Genomic DNA, 6526 nt, shown 5'->3' on the forward strand with positions numbered 1-6526 from the left:
ACCCTTAGCGACAAGTCGAGCTTTATAGATGGTAACATTACCATCCGCGTCCGTCTTCTTCTTAAAGATCCATTTGTTTTCTATCGCTCGCCGATCATCGGGCAAGTCTGTCAAAGTCCATACTTTGTTTTCATACATGGATCCTATCTCGGATTGCATGGCTTCAAGCCATTTGTTGGAATCTGGGCCCTCCATTGCTTCTTCATAGTTTGAAGGTTCACCATTGTCTAACAACATGATTTCCAGGACAGGGTTGCCATACCACTCTGGTGTGGTACGTGTCCTCGTGGACCTACGAAGTCCAGTAGTAACTTGATCCGAAGTACCTTGATCATCATCATTAGTTTCCTCTCTAGTCTGTGCAGGCACCACAGGAACATCTTCCTAAGCTGCGCTACTTTCTGGTTCAAGAGGTAGTACTTCATCAAGTTCCACTTTCCTCCCACTTACTTCTTTCGAGAGAAACTCTTTCTCCAGAAAGGACCCGTTCTTAGCAACAAAGATCTTACTTTCGGATCTGAGGTAGAAGGTATACCCAATGGTTTACTTAGGGTATCCTATGAAGACGCATTTTTCCGACTTGGGTTCGAGCTTTTCAGGTTGAAGTTTCTTGACATAAGCATCGCATCCTCAAACTTTTAGAAACGACAGCTTAGGTTTCTTCCCAAACCATAATTCATACGGTGTCGTCTCAACGGATTTAGACGGTGCCCTATTTAAAGTGAATGTAGCTGTCTCTAGAGCGTATCCCCAAAATGATAGCAGTAAATCGGTGAGTGACATCATAGATCGCACCATATCCAATAGAGTGCGATTACGACGTTCGGACACACCGTTACGCTGAGGTGTTCCAGGCGGCGTGAGTTGTGAAACGATTCCACATTTCCTTAAGTGCGTACCAAATTCGTGACTTAAATATTCTCCCCCACGATCTGATCGTAAGAACTTTATCTTTCGGTCACGTTGATTCTCTACCTCATTCTGACATTCTTTGAACTTTTCAAAGGTCTCAGACTTGTGTTTCATCAAGTAGACATACCCATATCTACTCAAGTCATCAGTGAGAGTGAGAACACAATGATATCCTCTGCGAGCCTCAATGCTCATTGGACTCCACACATCAGTATGTATGATTTCCAATAAGTTGGTTGCTCGCTCTATTGTTCCGGAGAACGGAGTCTTGGTCATTTTGCAAATTGGGCATGGTTCACACGTGTCAAATGATTCGTAATCAAGAGACTCCAAAAGTCCATCAGCATGGAGCTTCTTCATGCATTTGACACCAATGTGACTAAGGCGGCAGTGCCACAAGTATGTGGGACTATCGTTATCAACTTTATATCTTTTGGTATCCACACTATGAATATGTGTAACATCACGTTCGAGATTCATTAAGAATAAACCATTGACCAGCGGGGCATGACCATAAAACATATCTCTAATATAAATAGAACAACCATTATTCTCGGATTTAAATGAGTAGCCGTCTCGCATTAAACGAGATCCAGATACAATGTTCATGCTCAAAGCTGGCACTAAATAACAATTATTGAGGTTTAAAACTAATCCCGTAGGTAAATGTAGAGGTAGCGTGCCGACGGCGATCACATCGACCTTGGAACCATTCCCGACGCGCATCGTCACCTCGTCCTTCGCCAGTCTCCGCTTATTTCGCAGCTCCTGCTTTGAGTTACAAATATGAGCAACCGCACCGGTATCAAATACCCAGGAGCTACTACGAGTACTGGTAAGGTACCCATCAATTACATGTATATCACATATACCTTTGTTGTTGCCGGCCTTCTTGTCTGCTAAGTATTTGGGGCAGTTCCGCTTCCAGTGTCCCTTTCCCTTGCAATAAAAGCACTCAGTCTCAGGTTTGGGTCCATTCTTTGGCTTCCTCCCGACAACTGGCTTACCGGGCGCGGCAACTCCCTTGTCGTCCTTCTTGAAGTTCTTCTTACCCTTGCCTTTCTTGAAACTAGTGGTTTTATTGACCATCAACACTTGATGTTCCTTTTTGATTTCCACCTCTGCTGATTTCAGCATTGAAAATACTTCAAGAATAGTTTTCACCATCCCCTGCATATTGTAGTTCATCACAAAGCTCTTGTAGCTAGGTGGGAGCGACGGAAGGATTCTGTCAATGACCGCCTCGTCCGGGAGGTTAATCTCCAGCTGGGACAAGTGGTTGTGCAACCCAGACATTTTGAGTATGAGCTCACTGACAGAACTATTTTCCTCCATCTTACAACTATAGAACTTGTCGGAGACTTCATATCTCTCGACCCGGGCATGAGCTAGGAAAACCATTTTCAGCTCTTCGAACATCTCATATGCTTTGTGTTGCTCAAAACGCTTTTGGAGCCCCGGTTCTAAGCTGTAAAGCATGCCGCACTGAACGAGGGAGCAATAATTAGCACGTGACTGCCAAGCGTTCATAACGTCTTGGTTCTCTGGGATGGGTGCTTCACCTAGCGGTCCTTCTAGGACATATGCTTTCTTGGCAGCTATGAGGATGATCCTCAGGTTCCGGACCCAGTCCGAATAGTTGCTGCCATCATCTTCCAGCTTGGGTTTCTCTAGGAACGCGTTGAAGTTGAGGTTGACATGAGCGTTGGCCATTTGATCTACAAGACATTTTGCAAAGGTTTTTAGACTAAGTTCATGATAATTAAGTTCATCTAAACAAATTATTTAATGAACTCCCACTCAGATTAGACATCCCTCTAGTCATCTAAGTGATACACGAACCGACTCAACTAGACCGTGTCCGATCATCACGTGAGACGGACTAGGCATCATCGGTGAACATCTCCATGTTGATTGTATCATCCATACGACTCATGTTCGACCATTCGATCTCTTGTGTTCCGAGGCCATGTCTGTACATGCTAGGCTCGTCAAGTCAACCTAAGTGTTTTGCATGTGTAAATCTGTCTTACACCCGTTGTATGTGAACGTTAGAATCTATCACACCCGATCATCACGTGGTGCTTCAAAACAACGAACTTTTGCAACGGCGCACAGTTAGGGGGGACACTTTCTTGAAATTATTATAAGGGATCATCTTATTTACTACCGTCGTACTAAGCAAATAAGAAGCAAAACATGATAAACATCACATGCAATCAAATAGTGACATGATATGGCCAATATCATATTGCTCCTTTGATCTCCATCTTTGGGGCGCCATGATCATCTTCCTCACCAGCATGAGACCATGATCTCCATCATCGTGTCTTCATGAAGTTGTCACGCCAACGATTACTTCTACTTCTATGGCTAACGTGTTTAGCAATAAAGTAAAGTAATTTACATGGCGTTATTCAATGACACGCAGGTCATACAAAAAATAAAGACAACTCCTATGGCTCCTGCCGGTTGTCATACTCATCGACATGCAAGTCGTGATTCCTATTACAAGAACATGATCAATCTCATACATCACATATATCTCATTCATCACATCCTTTTGGCCATATCACATCACAAGACATATGCTGCAAAAACAAGTTAGACATCCTCTAATTGTTGTTGCATGTTTTTATGTGGCTTCTATAGGTTTCTAGCAAGAATGTTTCTTACCTATGTAAAACCACAACATGATATGCCAATTTTTATTTACCCTTCATAAGGACCCTTTTCATCGAATCCGCTCCAACTAAAGTGGGAGAGACACACACCCGCTAGCCACCTTATGCAACTAGTGCATGTCAGTCGGTGGAACCTGTCTCACGTAAGCGTACGTGTAAGGTCGGTCCGGGCCGCTTCATCCCTCGATGCTGCCGAAGCAAGATAAGACTAGTACTGGCAAGAAAATTGACAACATCTACGCCCACAACAAGTTTGTGTTCTACTCGTGCATAGAAACTACGCATAGACCTAGATCATGATGCCATTGTTGGGGAACGTTGCAGAAAATAAATTTTTTCTACGCGTCACCAAGATCAATCTATGGAGTCATCTAGCAACGAGATAGAGGAGTGCGTCTACATACCATTGTAGATCGCGCGGAAGTGTTCAAGAGAACGGGGTTGAGGGAGTCATACTCGTCGTGATCCAAATCACCGATGATCCTAGTGCCAAACGGATGGCACCTCCGTGTTCAACACACGTACGGTTGGGGAAGACGTCTCCTCCTTCTTGATCCAGAAAGGGGGAGGGAGAGATTGATGGAGATCCAGCAGCACGACGGCGTGGTGGTGGAAGCAGCGGCGATCTCGGCAGGGCTTCGCCAAGCTCTACGAGAGGGAGAGGTGTTGCAGAGGGAGAGGGAGGCGCCAGGGACTTGGGTGCGGCTGCCCTCCCTCCCCGCCTCTTTATATAGGGGCCAGGGGCACCGGCCCCCAAGAGATTGGATCTCAAGGGGGGGGGGGCGGCCAAGGGGGGTGGCTTGCCCCCCAAGCCAAGTGGGGCGCCCCCACCCCTAGGGTTTCCAACCCTAGGCGCAGGGGGGCAAGGGCGGCGCACCAGCCCACCAGGGGCTGGTTCCTTCCCCTCTTCAGACCATGGGGCCCTTCGGGATAGGTGGCCCCACCCGGTGGACCCCCGGGACCCTTTCGGTGGTCCCGGTACAATACCAGCGACCCCCAAAACTTTGCCGATGGCCGAAACTGGACTTCCTATATATAATTCTTCACCTCCGGACCATTCCGGAACTCCTCGTGACATCCGGGATCTCATCCGGGACTCCAAACAACTTTCGGGTTACCGCATACTAGTATCTCTACAACCCTAGCGTCACCGAACCTTAAGTGTGTAGACCCTACGGGTTCGGGAGACATGCAGACATGACCGAGATGACTCTCTGGCCAATAACCAACAGCGGGATCTGGATACCCATGTTGGCTCCCACATGTTCCACGATGATCTCATCGAATGAACCACGATGGCGAGGATTCAAGTAATCCCGTATACAATTCCCTTTGTCAATCAGTATGTTACTTGCCCGATATTCGATCGTAGGTGTCCTAATACCTTGTTCAATCTCCTTACCGGCAAGTCACTTTACTCATACCGTAATGCATGATCCCGTGACCAAGCACTTAGTCACTTTGAGCTCATTATGATGATGCATTACCGAGTGGGCCCAGAGATACCTCTCTGTCATACGGAGTGACAAATCCCAGTCTCGATCCGTGTCAACCCAACAGACACTTTCAGAGATACCTGTATACCTTTATAGTCACCCAGTTACGTTGTGATGTTTGGTACACCCAAAGCACTCCTATGGCATCCGGGAGTTACATGATCTCATGGTCTAAGGAAATGATACTTGACATTGGAAAAGCTCTAGCAAATGAACTACACGATCCTGTGCTATGCTTAGCATTGGGTCTTGTCCATCACATCATTCTCCCAATGATGTGATCCCATTATCAATGACATCCAATGTCCATGGTCAGGAAACCGTGACCATCTATTGATAAATGAGCTAGTCAACTAGATGCTCACTAGGGACATGTTGTGGTCTATGTATTCACACATGTATTACGATTTCCGAATAACACAATTATAGCATGAATAAAAGACAATTATCATGAACGAGGAAATATAATAATAACCATTTTATTATTGCCTCTAGGGCATATTTCCAACACAGAGCTGGCTTGCTGCAATAACCCCACCATCCCTTTATTGATAATGTGCATGTATGTAGGATCTGATGTAAGTCTTGTTGAGTACCTTTATACTCATGTTTGCTTAATTACAATTGCAGAAGAGACCGCCACTCCTTATGATGGGTTTTACGTAGACATTGATGTCGACGAGTAGCCTGAGGCCCAGGTGGTGATCCTGAGCACATGGAGGACCATTGTAGGATAGATAGGCTTCCTCAAGCCTTTTACTTTCTAGATGTCTGTACCCAGACATGTTGCTTCCGCTTGCGGCTTGTATGCTTGTATGACTTGAATATCGGGTCATGTGACCCCTATCTGTATGAACGATATGTATGGCTCTCTGGAGCCTTTTTAAATAAAGTACTTGAGTTGTAGAGTTTTGTTGTGATGCCATGTTGTATTTGCACATATCGAGCATATTGTGTGTATGGTTAAAATGCTTGGTATGTGTGGAATCTGACTACCTAGTTGTTTATCCTTGGTAGCCTCTCTTACTGGGAAATGTCTCCTAGTGCTTCCACTGAGCCATGGTAGCTTGCTACTGCTCCGGAACACTTAGGCTGGCCGGCATGTGTCCTACTTCGTTCCTGTGTCTGTCCCTTCGGGGAAATGTTACGTGGTGTTCCTTTAAGTCCTTGTAGCTTTCTACGACTTGGGTTCATTCGCTGTTGATTGACACGTTCGTTGTTGCATCATGTATGGATGTCCCTGTAAGTTAGTGCCACTTTGGGTTCACAACTAGCCATGTCAGCCCGGGTTCTTTGTCATATGGATGCTAGCGGCACTATCATATATGTGTGCCAAAAGGTGCAAACATTCCCGGGCCTTGTAAGGCGACACCTGTGGGAATACCGTGTTTGAGACCGCAAAGTGATATGAGGTGTTACATGCTAGATCGGTGT

This window comes from Triticum aestivum, chromosome 4B, assembly GCF_018294505.1.
Source record: "Triticum aestivum cultivar Chinese Spring chromosome 4B, IWGSC CS RefSeq v2.1, whole genome shotgun sequence".
NCBI lineage: Eukaryota > Viridiplantae > Streptophyta > Magnoliopsida > Poales > Poaceae > Triticum > Triticum aestivum.